A 20,285-nucleotide genomic window follows, 5' to 3' on the forward strand; every position below is an offset into this window, starting at 1 on the left:
AAGGTCAAACACCATTCCTAAGAGCCAGGCTCCTTACCCCCGGGGAGAAGGCTGAGATCACTGAATTTTTCTTCCCTCAAGCAAAATCTCCTCCTAAAAATGTCCCAGCCGTCGGAGGGTCCTGGCTCAAACCCTTCAGCAAACAATTCTCACTGTGGGTGCTGAGAAGGCGCTGGGAATTTTCCCTGCGAGTGCCATGCCATCCTTCCCTTCCCACTCAAAAAGCGCTCAGGATGTGCAGGTATGGCGAGAGATAAATATATAATTTATTTTTTTTTTCCCCTCCGAGGTTGACAATTCAGCAGCCTCCCGCCTTTGCAGCGCTTCCCAACTTCCAGCTCGCTGCTCCCACCCCGGGCGCGGGGGGCTCCCAGCCCCGCACCCTGGGCGGGAAGCGGCTCGGCAGGTGGGGAAGGGGCAGGAGCGCGGCGGGGGCGCCGCTGGATCCCCGGAGGATGCGGGAGAGCGCCCGGGGAGGGGGCAGGTGGCCGGGGATGGAGGGAGAAGGGGGGGCCGCCCCGCGGGGACCACAGCGCGGGGAAGGGAGGGCGGGACGCGGGATGTTTTCGAGCGCGGTGATGCCGCGGGGGGAGCGGCGGGTACCCCCCCCCGGGGCCGGCAGCGCCGGGACCCACCAGCGCGGTGCGGCGGGGGAAGGCGGCGGGGAAAGCCCCGCGGTGGGGAGGGAAGGGAAGGGGGGAGGAAGGGGAGGGCAGGCGGGAGCCGGCAGCCGCCACGCCCCCGGGCACCGCCATCCCGGCCCCGCGCCGCGCTCCGCGCCCGCGGCCCCGCCGCGCTCCGCGGCCCCGCGCCGAGCCCGCACAGCCCCGGGAGCGGAGCCCGCCCGAGCCCCGCGGGCCGCCGGGCCGCCCCCTCCCCTCCCGGCGGGCAGGGCAGGGCGCGGGGCCGCTGCCGCAGTCATTAATTCGGGGGGATAAAGGGGGCGAAGCGGCGAACCGAGCCTCGAAAAGTTCTTGTTTACGTCCCCGCCGCCTCCCTCCCGCACTTCCAAAGGAGAGTGACCACCGTGCGCCATCCGCCCCGGGAATGCTGCACATCCCCCGCCCGGCAGCCGGGGGAGGGAGGGGGGTGAAAAATAAATAATAAAAAAAAAAAAGACAGAAATACAGCAAAAGCAGGGGGAGCTGCAAAATAACCATCCGCTGCAAACCCAGCCCGCTCCCGCCGCCACCCCGCCGAGCCTTTACCTTGGCCAGGAGAGTGTCCGCCCGGAGTTGCGCCGGTCTCTGGGGTGACGGGCGGGAGGAGGCGGGGGCGGGGGATGCTCCCGCAGTCCCCGGCCGGGAGAGCCCCCTCGGCGGCTCAATCCGGTGTCATTGCCGGGGCCGCGCCGCCCGGGCCCTCCTTAGGAGCGCCCGCTCGGTAACTCCATGGATGCGGCCCCGCTCCCAGCCGAGATGGCCGCTCCGCCGCGGCCGGGCGAGCCCTGCCCGCCTGTTTCTCTTTCTTTTTCACCCCGCACTTCCTCCGGCGCTCCGCGCCCCGCCGCCGCCCGGGCTCCGGCTCCGGCTCCGGCAGGGAGGCGGGGAAGCGACTTTCGGAGCGGGGACGGATAATGGTGGCGGCGCTTCCACCCCCCCCACCCACCCCCCCCGCCGCCTCGGCCGCCCCAAATCTTCAATTTCTCTCCCTTCTCCCCTCCCCGGGCGCCGCGGCAGGGCCAGGTGCGGGCAGCGCGGGTCCCATCGCGGGCCGCGCCGCCGCCGCCGCCGCCCGCCCCGCGTCACCCCCCCGCCGGCCGCCGGGGCCCCATGGCGCTGCCCGGAGCCCCGCAGCCCCCGCGCCCCGCAGCCGTCCCGCCGCCCGGCCCTGCACACGCACTCACACTCACACACACTCGCACACACCGCCCGCCCCCCCGCCCGCTCCCCCTCTCCGCGCTGTGCACACGCGTACACGGGGCGGCTTCGCCAACCTTTCTGGTTTTTTTTTTTCTTTCCTTTTTTTTTTTTTTTTGGGGGGGGGAGCGGGGGGAGGAAAAAAAAATAAGCTTATACTTAAAAAAAAAAAAAAGCTTTTGGCGCCATATTAATGACGTACTTAAAATTTGCCATTTCTCCTGCGTCAAAAAGACGGCTCTTGCCCATCGCGGGGCGGGCGGGGGCCGCGGTGCGGAGCCGCTTCCCTCCCTCCCGCACCCGCGGAGCGAAGTTGCGCGGCCGCGGGGCGTGGGAACCGCCGGGGCGGGGGGGGGGGAGAAGCGGAGCCTCCGCGCCCGCACCGGAGGGGCGAGGAGCGGCGGGGCTGGGGATGCTGCTGCGGCAGCAGAGCCCCCCCCCGACCCGCCTGTGTGCGTACACGTGTGCGTTCCCCCCAAAAAAAAACTTCGCAGACTTTCCGCGCAGAGGTGCGGAGCGGCGCGGCCGCCTCCCGCCTCCCCGCGGGGTGACCCTGCTGCGCGCTGCCCAAACGAGTGTTTTGGGCTCTGGGTGGTTCAGGGCTGCCTGTTGCCAGCTGTTTTCCCCCGGATTAAAAACAACGACAGCGGTGCTGTCGGGATAGAAACGGTTTCTTGAATTAAAATAATAATAACTGGGTGTACACCGTGCATCTTCCCCAGCTCCCGGGGGCCCTACAGAAGTTGGCTCGCACTGTTTTAAACCATTGCTGCAGAAGATTAAAATTCAGGTTAAAGACAGTCTTTCAGTCACAATCTGCCATCATCTCTTACGGTCTTTCAGTCGCAATCTGCCATCATCTCTTACGTTCGTTAAGCTGGTGAGCTCTAAAACGCTGAATTACCGGTTATAAACCACTAGGAAGCACAGCTACGGTAGCCAGATGCTCCCCACCGTACATCCCTGTTGTGGCTCCTTATAAATTGCCAAACTTGAATGAATTAGTCTGCAACTTTCTGCCTTGGCAGCCTGTACTGGATGTTTTCTGAATGCTCCAAATCCTTTGCCTCTTCCAAAGATGAAAGCAGAGTAGAAGAGCATCATCTTGGTCATTCTTGGGCTTGCCATGTTTTTTTGACTGTAACTCTGGAAATAGGGTCTTGAAATTTGGCATGAAGCAGCCTTTTATGGTCTTTTAGATAAACCCACCCAAATTAGTCCTATTGCTGGGCTTTGAAGAAGAGCAGCTCACAACACAGGGGAAAAAAAAAAAAGCCCGATGCTGCTGAAATCTCTGAACATGCTTTTGGGGCACCTGCTGCCCCAGGTGCTCAGAATCCACTCAACAGGCCCCCCCCAGGGAACAGGAAACATCAGCCCCTGGTTAAAAAGCCTTTGCTGGGATTACAAAAGTAGTGGGATACACAAGCACAGCCCCTGTCTGTCAGTCCCCGACAGCCCCAGGGATCTCTGTGGGTGCTGACACTGCTGCTCCAGCATCCTGCAACACTCACTGCCAAGACTTCACCTGTGGATCCCACCTCATCCATGTGCACAGGCTGCCTTAAGGGATATTGTGAAGGTCATTGTGTTACCTGGTGAGAACATCAGAAGTGTCCAAAGTGAGGCATTCCATACCAATTTTATTCTGCACACATAGTGTAATGCAGTTCTTAATTACACTGCCCCAGTCTGATTTCCTTACAACACCTGCACACCCCGGACCTGCTGTGTAAGTCAAAAAGAAAACACTGGTCAGATTCTCATCTTATCTGCAGGACCATAAACTGCCCAGGGAGCAATGCAAGGGCTGTGAGACTCAGAGAGACTGTGACAATAGGACAAAACTCTCCCAAAGAAGCAGATTCCCTCCATGCCCTTGCCACAGGCTGTATGATGCCAACAAAGTCATTAACCCAAACTTTTGGCTGCTGGTGGCTGCAGTGCCCACACTGCGGGTGCGTGGCTGGAAACCTTTAGCCTGAATTGCTGACATCCATCTTCGTGCAGCTGGAAGCAGTGGGTGCTGTGCTTGCATGTATGAAGTGCTGTATCATGTTAAATGCTCTGAAAAAGCAGACATTATGCTTTTCAGATGGAGTACCCTGAATTAGTCAAAACTGACCTTAATCCATCCATGTGTCACCCTGACCCATCTTCAAAACGGGCGTTTGGGGAGGATTAATGAAGGTGCTGAAGCACTGAGGCAGTGTAGTGGAAAGTGCTACAGAAAGAACCATGAGGACATTAATAACTGTGTCTTTTGAGGAACCTGCAGGTCCCCCTGCTCTGGTCCTGTACTGCACACTGCAGCCTTCCCACCCTTTGAGGTCATTTCTCCATGATTTCTGGACCACATCTCTAAGGAAGGTCACAGCATGGCAGGGCAGGTCCACAGCATGCCTAGATACAACCTCAATGCGTTTTTGCCATCCAGAACATCAGCACCTGGCTCTGCTTTGAAAACTGCACCGAGAAGTATTTGAGCCGTGTTTTCTATCGCTGTGAAATCCAAAAGTGGTCAGACATGTGAATAATGTGCTGAATAATGTACTCTGCCCAGGCTCATGTGCTGAACAATAGGCATCACTGAGCCCCTTGCTGCCCATCTCACTGCACACACAGCGATGCAGAAGGAAAAGAGTATCTGAACATGAAATTAAAGTCTTGTTCTGCCTCAACGAAAGGGGGTAGATGAAGAACTCTTCTTGCACTGACAAGAAGAGTTCAGACATTTCTGCATTTTGAGTACTTTCCATAACAGAATTTTGGCTACCATGCCTGCACACTTAAACACGGCTTGTGTACAAATACATAAATGTGACACACACACTCAGATAGCACCTGGTGGATGGTTCTCCAAGAAAAGTCATGTATATGATACATCCAACACTCAGTTTACATAGTATGACATTTATGTAACACTTATGAAGGGCTCTGATGGGGTGTTGTCAGTTGGCATTTGCTAAGAGAAGAAATAAATCTAATAACAAAAACAACAAAAAAAGGCATTTTGGAAGAAACAATACTGCACAAATCCTCTAAAAGGACAGAATTGTCTGCACAACAAAGGCTCGGCTGATTGATGCTAAAATAAGCAGTTATGCAACAAGTAAGAAATACGATCTCCAGGGAAGAAACCAGCAACATTTCCCTTTCATCTTCATTCACCGGTGCTTATTTTTGCAAACCTGAAAGGAAAAATATAGGCAGCCTTTCGATAACGAGCACACAAGCAGAATTAACAGATGTTTTGAAGTGAAGGGCAGGGTCTTTATAAGTTTTGTATGAGTTCTGCAGAGTTAAATCCCATCACTAACCATGAGTCCCCAAAATGCTGCAGAGCTGTTGCCTCATGGCTGCTTCCCCACACGCTGGGGGAGCGCTGTGCTGGGGTGATGAGGTGTGAACACCTTGATTTTAGGGGTGACTCTGCTCAACCCTAGAGTTACAGCTACAAAAGTGTTGAAGCAACTTCGGGAGAACAAGTGTATCAATTAGTTCACCTCTCAACGCTTTGGTGTAATAAAATTTCTCAGTCAGAGTTGAGAGCAGTGAAGATCTTGGTGCAGATGGGAGAGAGAGATGAAAACCCAGTTGCCTTGTTGGCATCAAAGTTAATTAATACGTGGGCACCAGACACACGGGTGGGACAGGACCATGGGAGTGTGAGTAGTCCTCAAATACAGCAAAAAAATCCAGTGTAATTTTGAAGACCTTTAGAAACAATCTATTTTCTGACATTAGCTAGTGAGAGACCATGAGGGAGGCTGAGCTCCCTCAGCCTGCTCCTGCTGTGACACCCACCCATCCCTGATGCTGGGGGAGCACCACGGAGCAGGGAGCTGCTCTGATGACAGAGAGCTCCCAGAGATCCTCAGAAGCACCACACAACTCGAGAACAGCACAGGAGACACGTGGCTGCTGATTTACTGCCTTGGATACCCTCTTCTGAGGCCTCTGGTAGCCAGAAGTCATTAGAATAGCCTCATGGCTGCTTTAACTCCTATCAAAGACCAGGGCAGTGCACAGACATTCCAGGAGGGGAACACAGAGATGACGAAAATCTTGCTGTGCCCATATCCCAGCTGGGGTCATCCAACACCCCAGCTATAATCGGGATGTTTAGTTTTTATTAAAATATGTGTTAATTTGGAGAGTAGTAAGCAGATGCAGCAGAAGGAAAGAGAACAAGCTCTGTTCTAAATTACAATAATAATCATTCCCATCTTCGAGAATAAACTATGACAGATCAAGGGAGAGATGGCTGCTATGGTCATTATATAAACTAATCCCTTTTCTTTCTCATTCATTTTGCATAATTCTTTTCCTCTCTGAAGCTAAGGAAAAACACTATACTTACAGGAGAAGAAATTTGATTTGGCAGATCAGTGGATAGTGAGATTTTGTTTGCAGTCTCAATTACCTTCAGTAGCTGGAAATTTGGTATCAAACTGTAAATAAAGTAGATATAGCATTACAAATGTCCATCCCTTGACAGAGAGCTCAGAAATTCTCTATGTTCTAGCAACAGCTGTTTTAATATCTTTCAAAGAAATGGCAGCTTCACTCTGTCTGAAGGGATTACCTTTAAGGAATGCATCCATAAGTGGCTTTGTGCAAAGATGCTCACATTCCTGTGGGGTTTGTGCACTGCATTTTTTCTGCCAAATTTCAAGATTCCTTTTTTTGTTGTTGTTGTTGCTTTTCCCGTTTTCTCTAAGTTTGCCTCTATTGCCAAGTGCATGGAATACATCCCACATTTCATGCAGTCACCAGACTGGAAGAACTGGGGCTTTCAAAGGGCCTGTGAGTTATATTTGGGAAAATAAGGGCCATCAGTAGAGAGGTGAACAGCCCCAGTGCCCCTCCTGTGACAGGAGACCTGCTGTAGCTCCTCCTGCTTTGGAGGGATCCTTGGGCATCACAGCAGACTCCCCTGCAACACCCTCCCACCCTTCCCTGCTTTCATTCCTTTGCCTCCTTTTTGGTGGCATTTCACACTTTCCACCTTCAGTGCAGTGAGGGAATAGCACAGCTCCTCAGACCACGTGGGGTTTTGTATGAAGATATTTGACTGCTACAGGCAAACTCAGTGGGTGATGGACGATGGAAACAGAAGTAGATTTAGAATAATAATTCAGCTGGAAGGAACCTACAAGGAGCATCTAGTCCAGCTGCCTCAGTACCTCTGCTCTCCCTCGTGAAAGACTATCCCAAAGGCAGGACAGGCCATTCTAAATTCTTATCCTCCCCATTCCCACTCCACAACCCAGGAAAGATCCACCAAGGTGTAAAAGCCATTGTGTTTTACTCCCCTGAGCAGGCCAACAGAGCTTTCCTCCTCCCACAGGAGTCCTGGCTTGGGAGGAAGGTTACAGTCCCATGCCAGTGGGTGTCTTCCTACTGCACATCCCACCACAGAACATGCCATTACTCTCCCAAATAAAAAAAAAGAGACATTAATGATCCCAGTCACAGCTCAAAGCACCATTTGAGTGAATGGTACATATGCTAAACAATACATGCATCAGGACTGCATTAATCCACATTTTGTATGGATTCAGTTTATAACCCAGTTGGCTATTTCCCTGTATTTCTCTGGAGTTGGAGGGTGTGAAAAAGACATTTCCATTTCATTGACTAAGTTCCCAAGGGGAGAGTTTATGAAAGTGCAAGTGCATAATTTACTGCCTGACAGGATAAAGATGGTATCTGGTTTTAAAAAAATAGTGTACCCTGAAAAACAAAATTGCTAGAAAAGACATTTGTTTTCCATAAGTACCATATTTTAGAAGCATTTAATTTAGCTTAGAAGCACCGATAAAAATATATGCATTGTAAATTGCAGCTGTATAACACGATATTTATCAGATAATGTCACTGAATAGTCTCCTGTTGCAATATAAATGCCAAGGCATTTATAGAAAATAAATGTTGAAGTAGCAAGCTTTCTTTTCAAAGTGGAAAACCATTATCTCATCCAAAAGTCATAAATAAAATTATGAGGGTTTGCTTACAAGGTTGGTTTTAACCGTAGGGGGGCTGACATGGATACTCCATCGCCTGAGCAGTGTTCCCTTGCAGCAAACTCAGCCTGGGTGCAGCCAGAAGAGAGGGAGGCACATGGGATGGGCAACGATGGCTCAGAAAGACCTGAGAGCAGCCAGAAGGACAAGTCAGCTGTTCATGCACTTGAGGAAAAGAGATAAAGATGAAGAGTCAGGGACTTCTTGAGATACACAACTTAATATGATATTTATAATGAGATTCCTGCAGCCCTCTCCTGGCTTCCATGAATTTATCCTTCTCTGGTTCTGCTCCTTTAGCCACTTCTTGGTTCACATGATGCACTGTTTGCTTCCTTCTCCCTCTGTTTTCTCTCTCTGCATTTTTCTTTGGACAAACCAAGTCCACTGATCCTCTTCAGTGACCATACTCACAGCAAATTGCTGGTTATCTGCCTTTCCACACTCACTTCTCTCACACTTTGACCTGCCCTGTAACATCACACAGTCAGAGCTGAGGCTGAATGTGCTGAGCCGAATCCCTTGCTCTTCTCACCAAGCTTCCCCCATCCATCCATCCATCCAGTCTCCCAGTCAGAGGAGCAAAACACAACTGGCACAGCTCAACTGGTACATTGTCAACTGGTATATGATGAATGATATGATGGACACCAGGAACGTGTCTAAAATAACTTTTACGTACCAGAAGTGGCTGGCTGGGTGCACAACTGATTCATTGGCCCATCAGCCACGGAGGGGAAGCACAACACACCAGCAGAACACACCACACAACAACTCCCAGGTTTCTGGGCCACATTCAGAAGAAAATACTTCAGTCCTGGTAGCTCCTTGCAGGGAGGATCCCACACTGAGCACTGCCCTCCTGCGAGCACCAAGGACCTCGTGGATGTGCACCAACCATATTAGGAAAATATCACAGCAACAACAGCATGGAGACTTGTTAAACCATGAGTCTGTCATCTCCTGGGATAGGATTACAGCCCTTGTGCAGAGGATGCACCAGCTGCTGATTTGAATTTACCTTTGCCCTTTGGCCACTCTTGGCTGGCCCTGCCAGGCTGCTGAGCAGCCCCACATTTGCCTGAGCCGTTCTCTGTTGGGCTCCACGGATCACAGGCAACCATTGGAGCAACAATTCCTGCCTGCCAGGACTTCAACACATTGTATATGCAGCACATACCCCCTTCAGAGTGGTTATAATCTTCAAATCAATCGGACCTGGCAGCGGAAGTTTAACATTAATGACTTTCTTACTACGGATGGAAAAACCCTTCAGAGCAAACGAGCAGAAACAAGATCGCTCGGCTCCTACCCCAGGAGGTGACTCTGCGGTCACAACCAGCACTTGGGGCAGAGCTGCACCCTGGGTGCTCCAGCATGGCCAGGAGGGTTGGTCTGGCAGGTCACTCTGCCTTTGGAGCAGAGACCTGAGTTCAGAAGAGGCTTTAAGGATCTCAGCTCCTTAAAATAAAGATATCAGGAAAAGGTTCTTCACCCAGGGTGCGGTCAGGCACTGGAAGAGGCTCTTCAGGGAAGCAGTCATGGCACCAAGCCTGAAGAGAGCTGAAGAAATGTTTGGACACCCCCCTCTGGGATTTCTAGGGTTGTCCTGTGCAGGGCCAGGAGTCAGACTCAGTGATCCATGTGGGTCACTTCCAACTCAGGACATTCTGTGAGTCCATGAGTGCTAACAGTGGTGAGGAGACAGATACCCATCAATCACATCACACAGCCCTGCAGCCAGAGGCACCTTCCCTGCAACAGCAGCTGGGACTGTGGTCCCAGGGGAAGCCTTGCTCTCCTCAGCCAGGGACAGCTGGGGGGGTTCAGTTTCGTTTTATCTTGACAGCCAGGAGAAAACAGGACCCGGCCAGTTACACATTTAATTTCCAAGCTGGTCCCGCAGGGCAGGAGGATTGGGTGAGCCAGGGAGGGTGAGCAGTCCTGTCCTGAGCGTGCCAGGCATCCCGCAGTGCCCGGGGGTGGTGGCATCTGCCCTGGCATCCCTCGGGGAGCAGCAGCCGCAAGCCTGGCTGCCGGAGGAAAAATAAACAACTCCAGTGAGTCACAAAGGCAAGCGGCATATGACGGGGACAGGTACTTATGCAAATAAACTGTTAACACCCAGCCAGACAGAGCTGATAAGCCTCCTAGGCCAGCTGGAGGCTTCCTCATCCTGCTGAGGGCTGGGGGGGAGGAGGAGGAAGACAGCTTTAGGATAACAATAGAAAACCGAAAAGCAAGAGCAAGGCAGCTCTGGGGAGGTTGCACAGGGCTGCCTGGTTTGGGTACCAATCTGCTGCACCCGGCCATGCCAGTGTGTCCCTGAGCTGCTCTGCTTCCAGAAGCATCCTTCCGTGCCAGTGTGTTAGTGTGTGCCCATCACCGACACCTCCCGAGGTGCTTGCCAGGACACATTTCCCCACACGCCCAGGGCAGCAAGGAACTCCACCCCACGGCAAAGTCGGATATTTGTGAGGCTGTAGCACAGGAAATACAGGGGGAGCTGCCTCCCCCCCCTTTGGAATATCCCCGTAGCTCCCTCCTCTCTTGGCTGACCAAACTCCCAAAAGCATGAATGAGAGGCAATTTATCCTTCTGAAACACTGCTGGGGATCCCCCAGGAAGCTTCATATCTGGCCTGGCTGGGTTGATGATAATCAGATAGAGGGGGTTTAAAATAATCAAGCCTAAGCAGCTGAAATCCAAACTGGAATAAGTAATGGGGTCAGAAAACAAACACTGCAGGCAGGGCACAGCCGGGGGGTCTGCAGGGCACCACACACACACACTTGGAGTGGGCTGAGCTGGGAGCTGTGGTGCTTCTTTCAGGATGCTGCCCAAAAACGACAGTCTCCCAAGCCCTGCACTTTTCTGGTACTGGGAAACCTGTGGAAAAGACCCCCCATGTTTCACAGGGAGCCCCCAGAGCCAGGTGGCTCCTTCCCCCATGGCAGCCACCACCACAAGCCTGAGCCACAGAAGAAAGAGTTTTGCTGCCCCAGAGCTCTGTCGGTGTCCAGTCCCAGCAGCTCAGAGGATGCAGGACACCTCCCTGCTCCTGTAGCATCACCACCCACTCCTGGTCCACTGATCCCCACCCCCCTGGCTCTGCCAACACCTCCACCTGCTTTACCCCTGGGCAAGGAAGAGGGACAGAAGCACCAAGGAAAGAGGGAATTAAGTTTAGGGAATTTGTTTTGCCCGCTGCTCGGATTTCCAGCTCATATTAATGATGTAATGCTCCAATGGTGAGAAGCCAAAGTTTGCCCTTCCTGTGGTGTTCCCTTAGGAAAAGCATATTACTGCAATGTAAAACTGAAAATTGAAACAGGCTGGTGCTTCACCAGAGAAAATGCCTCTCCCTTTTTCCTATTCAGTGAGGCGGGGATGAATGTTGTGAGGTTTGAAAGAAAAACTGAAAAAGCCTTTAATTAATCCCTGGAGGCTAAACCCTGCCAGATATGGACAGGATTTCTCCTCTGCCTTCTTTTCGGAGCAAGAACACAAAGCTGCCTTCCTGCTGCAGCTCTTTCCGGGGGATTCTCAGGTCCCCAGAGGAGGATCCAAAGCATTTTCCAAAGCTTTTTTTTTTTGCAGAGAGGATTGCTGCCAGGGAAGCCTCGCTGCTGTCCCTGGACAGCAAGGAGAGCAGGAGCCCCAGCACAGACTTTTGGAAGCTCTTACCTGCTGGGAGGAAACTTTCCAAGTTCAAGGTCAGGTCTGTTTGTCTTCCCTCCTGACAGACGTAAACTGTTATGCAATATTCAGGAAGTCACTTTTATCAGACTCGATTCAATTTCTAAGATTAAGAGCATGGAAAAACAAATACTAGTGCTGGATGGAAAGTGCTGGCACTAACCAGGCCAACACTGTGTTTGGACAAGGATTGCTAATAGGGTATCTCTTATTTCCACAAGTCAGTAGGGGCAGGATACAAAATGTTCTGCTCTTTATGGGGGGCTGATGATGAGGAGGAGGAAAATTAACCCTTTCTTAGAAAGAGCAGAAACCACAGCAAAGCTGGTTTGGTTTTTTCTTTTGAGAGCAACTTCTATGGTTGCTACTCCAGCATCTGGGAGCATCCTGGGATATAAAGCTGGGACTCAACCCCTGGCAGAAGACAGAGGACTGCATTGCTAACAGTGCCTGTGCTTTGTTTGGCTATAGCTGCCAGGCAGGTAAAGGCTTTGCTCCCTAAAAACCCAACTTGCAAAGGAATGGGTAAAATATAGAGCACGTGCAACTTTCACAGGGATCCACAGTTGGGACAGCATAACCACCTCATTCAGAAGATGCACTGGAAAAAAGAAATCTGAACTTGCAGAGGGAAGACTGTACCAAGCAGGACCCAAGCTGGTCCTATGATCTAACAAGCCCTGAAGTCTTTAAAGAAAAGCACCAGGAATTGCAGTGGAGGAGGATCAATCATTTGATCTATAGAGGTGCATGCTAGAGGTCACACCAGCCACAGCCCAGCAAACATACCTGCCTTCTTGACACTTCTTCCAACCATGGCCCTCACAAAGTTTCAATAATCACCACTATTGAGACTGGTCCAGTGCTTTCTGTTGATACAGGAAAAAAAATCAGAGGTTTAGCTCCCAGCACAGGGAACTCCCTTAATTCAGTACTGTGTATATAGGTATTATACAGAGAAAGTTAAAATGTGGAAATAAGGTGCTCTGGAGTTTGATAAAAGCTAAGGGAGAACCTGAGGTTTGAAAGAAAACCATTAGCAATAGCAGATTTGCAAGTTCAGCTGTGGGAAGGACCACAAAATCCAAGCACATGCTATATATCTTCTTTTTATTGACTGCTTTGTGGGGAGCTGCATTTCTTGTTGGAGTTGGGAGCTACAGCCTGCACTCTGTGTTGATTTTGATTATAGAGTGGTGGTAATTAAACCTCTGGAGCATTAAGTTGCCATTTTAACCAAATGCCTGCATTTTATCTTGATGGGAAATTGAGAGTGAGACTCAGATTTTCACAGTAAATAAAAACTGTTGGCTGTTTCACAGATAATCCGTTTCCTCAGCTTATGTATGAGAAAATCCTCCCGTACGGCTTCCTCTACCCTTTTGCAAAGGCACACGCTCCTTGAGGAAGCTCAGCAGCAGCACTGCCAGCTTCTGCACGCTGTTCAGCTTGTAAAATAATAATTATAATCATAATGTGCCTCCCTTAATGACACTTTTAATCCAGAGACCAAGTGTCCTTATCTCCACGTGAGCAAACAGGAGCACGCAAAATTTTTCCTCCAGTGATATAAATGGCCAAGGTCAAAGTCAGGAGTAACCCAGCACCCAGGCTCAGTCTATCAGCAATATCCACTGCCTGGCTCTGAGGTAACGCTCTTATCTACAAACAGATAGGCAAGGTGCAAATCTACTTAATTCCTGGACTCAGTTCTCTGCTGACAGGCACAGATCTGCCACAGCACACCTGTAGCTTAGCAATTGGGCAAGTACAGCTGTTTCAGGTTGTTATTTTCACTGTGTACCACCCTGAACAAGCGACTGAAACGGGTAAATCCCTGAAATGCCCTTGTATTGCAATTAACAGCGATGCTGCTGGAGTCAGACCGAGATACTCAGCGACAGGCCGTGAGGCTGCAGCGTGTGCTGGCTCCTTCCGTGCAGGCAGGGCATTAAGTGCTCTGGGAGATCAGTTATTCTGATAATAAACAGTTGCCTGTGCAGAGGATTGGGCTCAGCCGCTCTCAAAGCGCAGCCGTTGCCACAGAGGCTTTTCATCCCCTGCTTTCAGAGTAAAGTGCATCCTCCCTGCCCACAGCAGCAGCAGGTTTACCACAAAATACTTGCAGGATTTGCTGTCTGCAGAGGCAGCTGTTACTCACGGGTTGCTCCTTATGCAAAGGCACTGGGATGGCAGAGTGAGGAGCTGGGACTGAGGCTGCTGGAGGTGCCCGTCTGTGTGTGCCACCTGAGACCAAGGGCAGCCACAGGGCTCCTTTGGGGCCGTGTTTTCAGCAGACAGTCCTGCAGATTCACTTGCAATCAAAGCTGCATCTTCCTGGGTACCAGAGTCTGAGGCTGCATCACTTCACCTCCATCATCGCTGCCCTCCAGCCATCTGTTGAGAGGAGATGCTGGCACAGGGGTGCAGGGACACAGACAAACCTCTGCAAACCTCGGGAGAGCTCCTGGCTGCACAGCTCCCTCGGGGAGAGCTCTCGGGAGGAGATGCCTCAAGCACACAGACCTGCTCCCCCCTCAGCGAGGCCACACGAGCTCGGGTGTGATCCAAACCCTCCCCAGCAGAGCGGCAGGAGCAGCACAGCTCCTCACTGCTCCTCCCCATCCCACCCCAGCTGCAGCTCGGGATCTCCCCATGGAAACCTGAGCGAATTCCAAGCCAGCGCTGTGCTGAAGGTTTCTCCAGATAGCAACACAATTGCTGCTGGGGTGTTTGAGGACTCAAATAGAGTAAGGTGGCTTCCAGTTTGAAGAGGATCACTTACTGAGTCAATTTGGAGAAATCCTTGTTTGCTCTTGAAAGTATGAATTATTCTATTATTTCTATCTAATATAGGTAATGAAAACTAAAGGAAGTATTGCTACTGATGCTGCTGGATGCAGGATTTCATACCTTCTTCCCATCATACTATACTGGGATATGACACCCTCCAAGTGTAACTGATAAATCCCCAACCCATCTCCAACTGTTCTGCATCCTGGTTTTTTAATCCAACATGAACAAACAAACAAACAAAATTAATATTATTTTTTTTTCGAACCAAGCGAACTGAGGAAGGAAAACAAACCTAGATGTAAATATTTAGGGTAAGAGAAAGAAAAAGCTGATTATTTCTGCATTTGACAGGACAAATATAAAATTATCTTCTTTGAAAGCCTCATGTAAGCTTTATCCTGCATTCTGACATTGAGGAAAATGTTGCTTGATTGCATTTTTTTCCCAGGAATGGGTAAACTGCTCTGGTGGTTTGGAAAGACATAAGAATCTATTTTTCAATTATTTTTTCTTTTTTTCCACAGCCCACTGCCATTTTTTATTTGAGTGATGGCCAGGGTTAGAAGGGATAAGCCACCACAAGTCAGAACTTTCTCAGAGTATTTTTCTGCTGTGAATTTCTGGAAACAGCAAAGGAAACCAAGTTTGTGTGGAGGTGGTGCCCTGTGAGGAAGAACGAGGCTGATCATGTAGCCAGAGAACACCTGCAGTCACCAACGTTCTGGGACACTGTCAGCAATGATATAAAAATAATCAAATTAAATTGGAAAAATACTCAGATAACTCAAAAAAACCCTGCAAGACCTGTACAGAGCAGTTTGGTCACTGCTTTCCACCCCTCCCAGTAAGCTGGGAATAGGTGGTTTCCTGCCATCCTCCCTCTTTTCCCCCCTTTCCTTCTCACCCAGGTGATACCAGCCTGGATTTCTTTGGAGTGGTGTCTCAAAGTTTCTCTTTTTCTCATCTCTAAAACATTATATTTTAAATAATCTCCTCTGAGCCTCCCTCTTCTTATATCAGCTGTTGCCATCTTCACTTTGAGCAACTACCCTCAAGACACATCAATTCACTCCACCACCATACCAGTCCTCTTACATAATTTACAAGCTTCTTGCCTTCTCGTCTTTATTCCTGTTACCTTTCCACATCTCCTCTTACCTGGTGAACCAATAACCCACCTACCATACGGCCAGCCCATAACCTTTGCCCCACCAGCCTCCACAATCCATCTGTCAGCTCCTTCCCAAAGAACAGACTCACATTCTGCCCAGTTTTTCTTCAGAGCCTGAGAAAACCTTCCCGATAAAATCTGAACAGCCACTCCTTTCTCCCTCCTCCAAAACTGTCCTTACAACTCACTTCTGCCAGAAAAACAGCCAAACTCAGCTTTGACTGTGGCTGGGCAACAGATTAGCCAGGATTTTCTTCCCTCCTTTCCTTGCTCCCTGCATCTGCTCTCAGCTAAGCTTTAGCCAAACCAAATTGCTACCAAAGAAAGATCATTGCCATATATATATATTTGTGTGTGTGCATGTGCTGTATCCCCAAAGTTATAAATACCTGCAGAACATGATGAACTTTAAGGTCTCTTTCAACCCAAAGCATTCTACCATGATTCTTTGATGATTAATTCGTATCACAGTTAAAATATTCTTTATATAGTAATATAGTTGAATTAATAAGAATAAAGCCCAGAGGAAGGATATAGAAATCTCTTGCAAGTATTCCCCATGGCTAGAGCACATGATGCATCTGAAAAATGCAGCTGAGGTGTGAGGACACAACCAAAGTGACTGTGTCAGGGTGGGTCTGTTGTGCCCAAATGTCCCTTCTCCTGTTGTCGTGATCTGGGACAAACAGCAAGTGGAAAAGGGCCAGGTATGTTCCCAGAAAGGCTGAGGCCATGGCCAAGTAAGAGGCTTGGAGTATGTGCCAGAGTGGATGTTGCTTTGGTTCCAGGTAAAATATCTGGTCTAAAATATTGGATGTTGGGAGCTGAGTGTGTCACTTGGCTGGAGAGTCTGAGGCACTTACAAAAATCCCATTAGGATGTCTTCAATGTCCTTAAAAAAGCTATTTCTAAATAGTTACATAAATTGCCTTTTTTTTTTTTAAATCAGTACAAACTGCATAATTTCTATGATTCTATGTAGAGTGAAATACAAGAGCAGAGAGCACTGAAAGTGGTGCTATCAGGTGTGGGAGCAAGTGACCACCAGCATGCCCAGAAGCTCCTGTATTTCCATGGTCCAGCCCATCACAAAGCTTCCAGACAGTCAGAAGCATCCTGGTTTCCCTGTACTTTAAACCAAACTTGTTTGCAGCAAAACTCAGCGTTTTCAGCCTTAACTTTCTAAACCAAGCCCATATTACGACAGCTAAAATGTCAGAGCTAATTAAGAAGAGGAAGCCAAGAATAAACCAGCCAAGATGTGCATCTGCCACCGAGGAGAAACCCCGTTCCTGCAGTTCCTGCCGCCCGCGCCAGGACCCGCCGTCACACCACGTCCTCCCGGGAGCACAGAGCTGGCTGGCAGTTTGGTCAAACCCTGGATGATATCCTGCAGTGCTGGCTTCCCTTGTGGTTGCAAAAAAAAAAAAAGAAAGAAGCCTTTAAAGACATGATTTTAAATGATGCCCAGGGGTTTCTTTAAGGAATAGGTGGCCAAATTCCACCCAGCCCGCTGGAGCACCAGTGGGGCTGCACAGCAGGTAAGAGAGCACGGTGTTTGGGCAATTAGTTTTAACCATCATTATTTAATATGGATGTCATATTGACTGCACATATACATTCTGGCATGGGGAATGAAGTTACATTGATTTATTAAGTTGATAGTGTGCACGGGTGCCAAGCTGCCAGGTCATTGATCAGCTGCCTGGGCTGAACTTCAGTGTGTAATTTCCAGCACAATGTGACTGATCAGCAATACCATAATTGGTTGCAAATGTCCTTCCTTCTATTTGTTTTGTTAAGTGGCTTTTTCATTAACACAGCAGAGCCAAGGAAATAAATATGACTTTACTATTGGACTGAAGGCAGAGAATAGTTGAGAACTGGATGCAGACTGGGATGGGACTGTGCAGCATTGTCAAGCCAGCTCTTTTTTGTTATAAATTCTCTATTTTGCTGCATTTGGGGGTCTGGTTGCTTCAGAAGAGATAGCCTCTGGCTAGAAGGGACTTGGCCAACGCTATGCTCAGTAAAGTACAAATTTATTGTATTTATGCCCCCAAACACCCTGAGTCAATAGGTTTATTATTAGGCCAAGCCATGATGTCTCTACTTAGAATATGGCCCTCAGTTGTTCTTGCTAAGAGAGGAAACCAAGTCAAATCCCTGGGAACAGGCTCTCTGCTCCATAGAGCAACACCCCCAGGCATCTGAATGAGCTGGGAAACTCCGAACCAGGCACAAAGACTTGAAGGGAGGTGGCACCTCCCTCCTCCAACACCAAAACCAAGGCTGAAACAGGTCCCTTCTCCAGAGCATCAGCCCTGCACTTCTGCAGGACCACATGGAATGAGCCTTGCTCTTTGAAAGAGCAAAAAATGCCAGATGTGGTCTAAGTGGGGCTAAGTGAGTTGCAAAGCTCCTGAAAATATTGACAAACATTGTGCCTGTGAGCAAGCCCAATTATTGGAACAGAAGGGCAGGAGTGCACTGCTGTGGCACCAGCTATCCCATGAAATAGCTCTGGGCATCACCAGGCTATCACCTGCCCTTTCTTATTTCCAGCAGATACATAAACCATTGTTTTCTGTGTGTCTGACTCCTCAGCACCTGCTTTGTAATGCTCTCTCTCTCTTATTTTACCCCATTCTATCAATGTCAGCCCATTTCTGGCTATATTCTAAACATACAGAACCGTGCAGGACCAGAGGATGATTAGTGGTTATCTGATGACTTTCAACAGCAATGAAACATTATTACAGACCTTCCACATGAGTCACCACGATGCATTACAGGAGCAAAGGCAATAAAAAAATAAATGTCAAAGAATAAAGGTATTGAGTCAGGAGAGAAGAACTAATCCATTATTTTTCCACCACTTTCAGCAGTTTTGGACTTTATACCTTTGGTACTTTTCATCCACTGGACTCTGCCAAATAGAGCCATTGTTTTTCTCCTGTTAGCTCCCTGAAAGTGTCTGGCAATGGCTTACTAAAGCCTAAGCTCCTTACCCAATGTGTGTTCTTTGAACTATCCCATTTAAATCTCCAGGACACCAGCATGTTGCAAACAGGCACACTCCACTAGGTGATTCTGAAACATGTCCACAAAAGAAATCAGGATGGAAGTGTTTGATACCTATTTCTTTTTTTTAAAGTTTAATTCTGTTGCAGGTTTCAAAGGACTCTGGACTGCTGCTCTCAGACCTGCAGGGCTGCTGGAGCACCAGCACTGGGGATGATGCAGCTTGACTGAAGAGGTGGTGGACAAAGCATCACTCCCTACCCATTCAGAGGACACAGGGCTGAGGACTGTGATTTTATCTGTGCTTTATGAAGAGCTCAGCATAGTCATTACTCAGCAAATAACTGAAAGTAACAGGTTTGTAATTGGTTTGTTCAGACAGTTGTAAATTATTAGCATTTACTATGCCCTGGTGCGTGTACAACCCAGGGAAAACACCCTTCTTGTAGGAGCCTGTCCTGCAACTTCTGCTCAGAGCATTTGCTGCTGTGGGTGGGGTCACAGAAACCACCACCACCATCATTGCTGTGAGGAAGCAGCAGGCACCCTGCCCCTGCACAGAATTTGGAAAGTGCTTTTCAGTGCCCCAGTGCCTGGACCATGCCAGGCCCCTCCACATCCCATCCCCACCTGGCTGCACAGCAGCTCTTCCCACACTGCCAGCTGCTTCTGTCCTGTCTAACTGCTCCTTCCAAAGCCTGAATCCCAATTTCACGGGATCACAACCTCCCCAAAATCCAGAGCAGTGCTCCCAGCAATGCACAGGGCAAACCAGAGGATCACTTTTCATGCAAAACACAACATAAATGTGCCCCAAAGGACTGGAGGGGATTAACTGAGCCTGGAGTTTTTTCACCCCTGCTCTTCACGGGGAAGGAGGTCGGTTTGGTTTGCAGCTATTCCAGAAGTTCTACATGAGAGGGAAATGCTCACCAGCTCTCAATGATCTGTCAAGGGCAGCGGCTGCTTCTTGGCAGGAGCCTCTGCTGAAACACCAGCGAGCATCTCTCCCACTCCCAGCACAGCTCTGCTGCCAGTGACTAAGCAGTTTCTATAAATCAAGCTGCAGCAGAGTTCAGAAGCCTAATAATAATCTGAAAACGTACAATAATAATAATATGGTGGTTTTAATGTTAAGAGGGTCACAGATAAGTGTAATAGGCGTTCTGATGTTGAGACTTGTAGCTTGGTTTTGAATAATTTTAACACTCTATTTGATGTCTAGTCTCAGAGCACTAGAAACTGGAATTAAACAATGCAATTAAAACACAGCTGTAATCTGATCTTATGTTCTACTTCTTAGCCTTCCTGCTTCACCTCTTCCTCTGAGCCCTCCATCTCTCACACCATGAGGTTATTTGCCATTGCCTGTGTGGGGTTTGGTACCTGCTTGCCTGCTGGGATACCAGAAGGGCTCCTGTTCCCCATCCTGCTCTATTTAGCAGCTGAGGCAGCTGGAGGTTCATGGGTTGGCTGTGAATGTCCTCCCCAGTAGCACAAACACCCAAGGCTTTGCATCCCAAATGCTGGGCCGTGTCCCTGCAGCCGGCACAGGACGGGTGCTGCTCACTCCATTTACTGCAACTGTCATTAATACTTTGTTTATATCAGTACAACTTAATCCAACTAATTACCACCATGAACAGCAGCACATTAAGGCCCTGGCTATAAAGGGCTATTGTACTGCACTAAATGTAATCCTTCTTA

The 20,285-nt window shown here is 49.4% G+C and overlaps 1 protein-coding gene and 2 long non-coding RNA genes across 10 annotated transcripts in view; 1 reads left to right on the forward strand and 2 right to left on the reverse strand.

The window, feature by feature from the left end:
* JADE2 (jade family PHD finger 2) overlaps positions 1-1,592 on the reverse strand; it is a 72,845-nt gene extending 71,253 nt beyond the window's left edge. The window contains exon 1 of the mRNA XM_064672219.1: positions 1,209-1,592. The gene's annotated coding sequence lies outside the window, so the exon portion shown is untranslated. The remainder of the gene's footprint in view (positions 1-1,208) is intronic.
* LOC135422752 (uncharacterized) lies at positions 4-19,849 on the forward strand. Of its 4 annotated transcripts, none has more exons than XR_010434575.1 (3): positions 4-241; positions 11,489-17,095; positions 18,712-19,849. It is a non-coding gene; the product is annotated as an uncharacterized LOC135422752 (long non-coding RNA). The 4 variants fall into 4 exon arrangements; XR_010434574.1 differs by having other exon boundaries at positions 11,489-11,609; positions 12,144-19,849; XR_010434573.1 differs by having other exon boundaries at positions 11,489-11,604; positions 12,144-19,849.
* LOC135422751 (uncharacterized) lies at positions 3,483-19,584 on the reverse strand. 5 transcript variants are annotated; one of them, XR_010434568.1, is made up of 5 exons: positions 19,512-19,584; positions 13,749-13,984; positions 7,880-12,456; positions 6,223-6,313; positions 3,483-5,050 (listed from the first exon to the last, which is right to left on the reverse strand). It is a non-coding gene; the product is annotated as an uncharacterized LOC135422751 (long non-coding RNA). The 5 variants fall into 5 exon arrangements; XR_010434567.1 differs by lacking the exon at positions 19,512-19,584 and having other exon boundaries at positions 7,880-11,690; positions 12,377-12,456; positions 13,749-13,829; XR_010434569.1 differs by lacking the exon at positions 19,512-19,584 and having other exon boundaries at positions 7,880-8,053; positions 11,576-12,456; positions 13,749-13,829.
* Positions 19,850-20,285: the final 436 nt, after the last annotated feature.

Source organism: Pseudopipra pipra, chromosome 15, assembly GCF_036250125.1.
Source record: "Pseudopipra pipra isolate bDixPip1 chromosome 15, bDixPip1.hap1, whole genome shotgun sequence".
Taxonomy (NCBI): domain Eukaryota; kingdom Metazoa; phylum Chordata; class Aves; order Passeriformes; family Pipridae; genus Pseudopipra; species Pseudopipra pipra.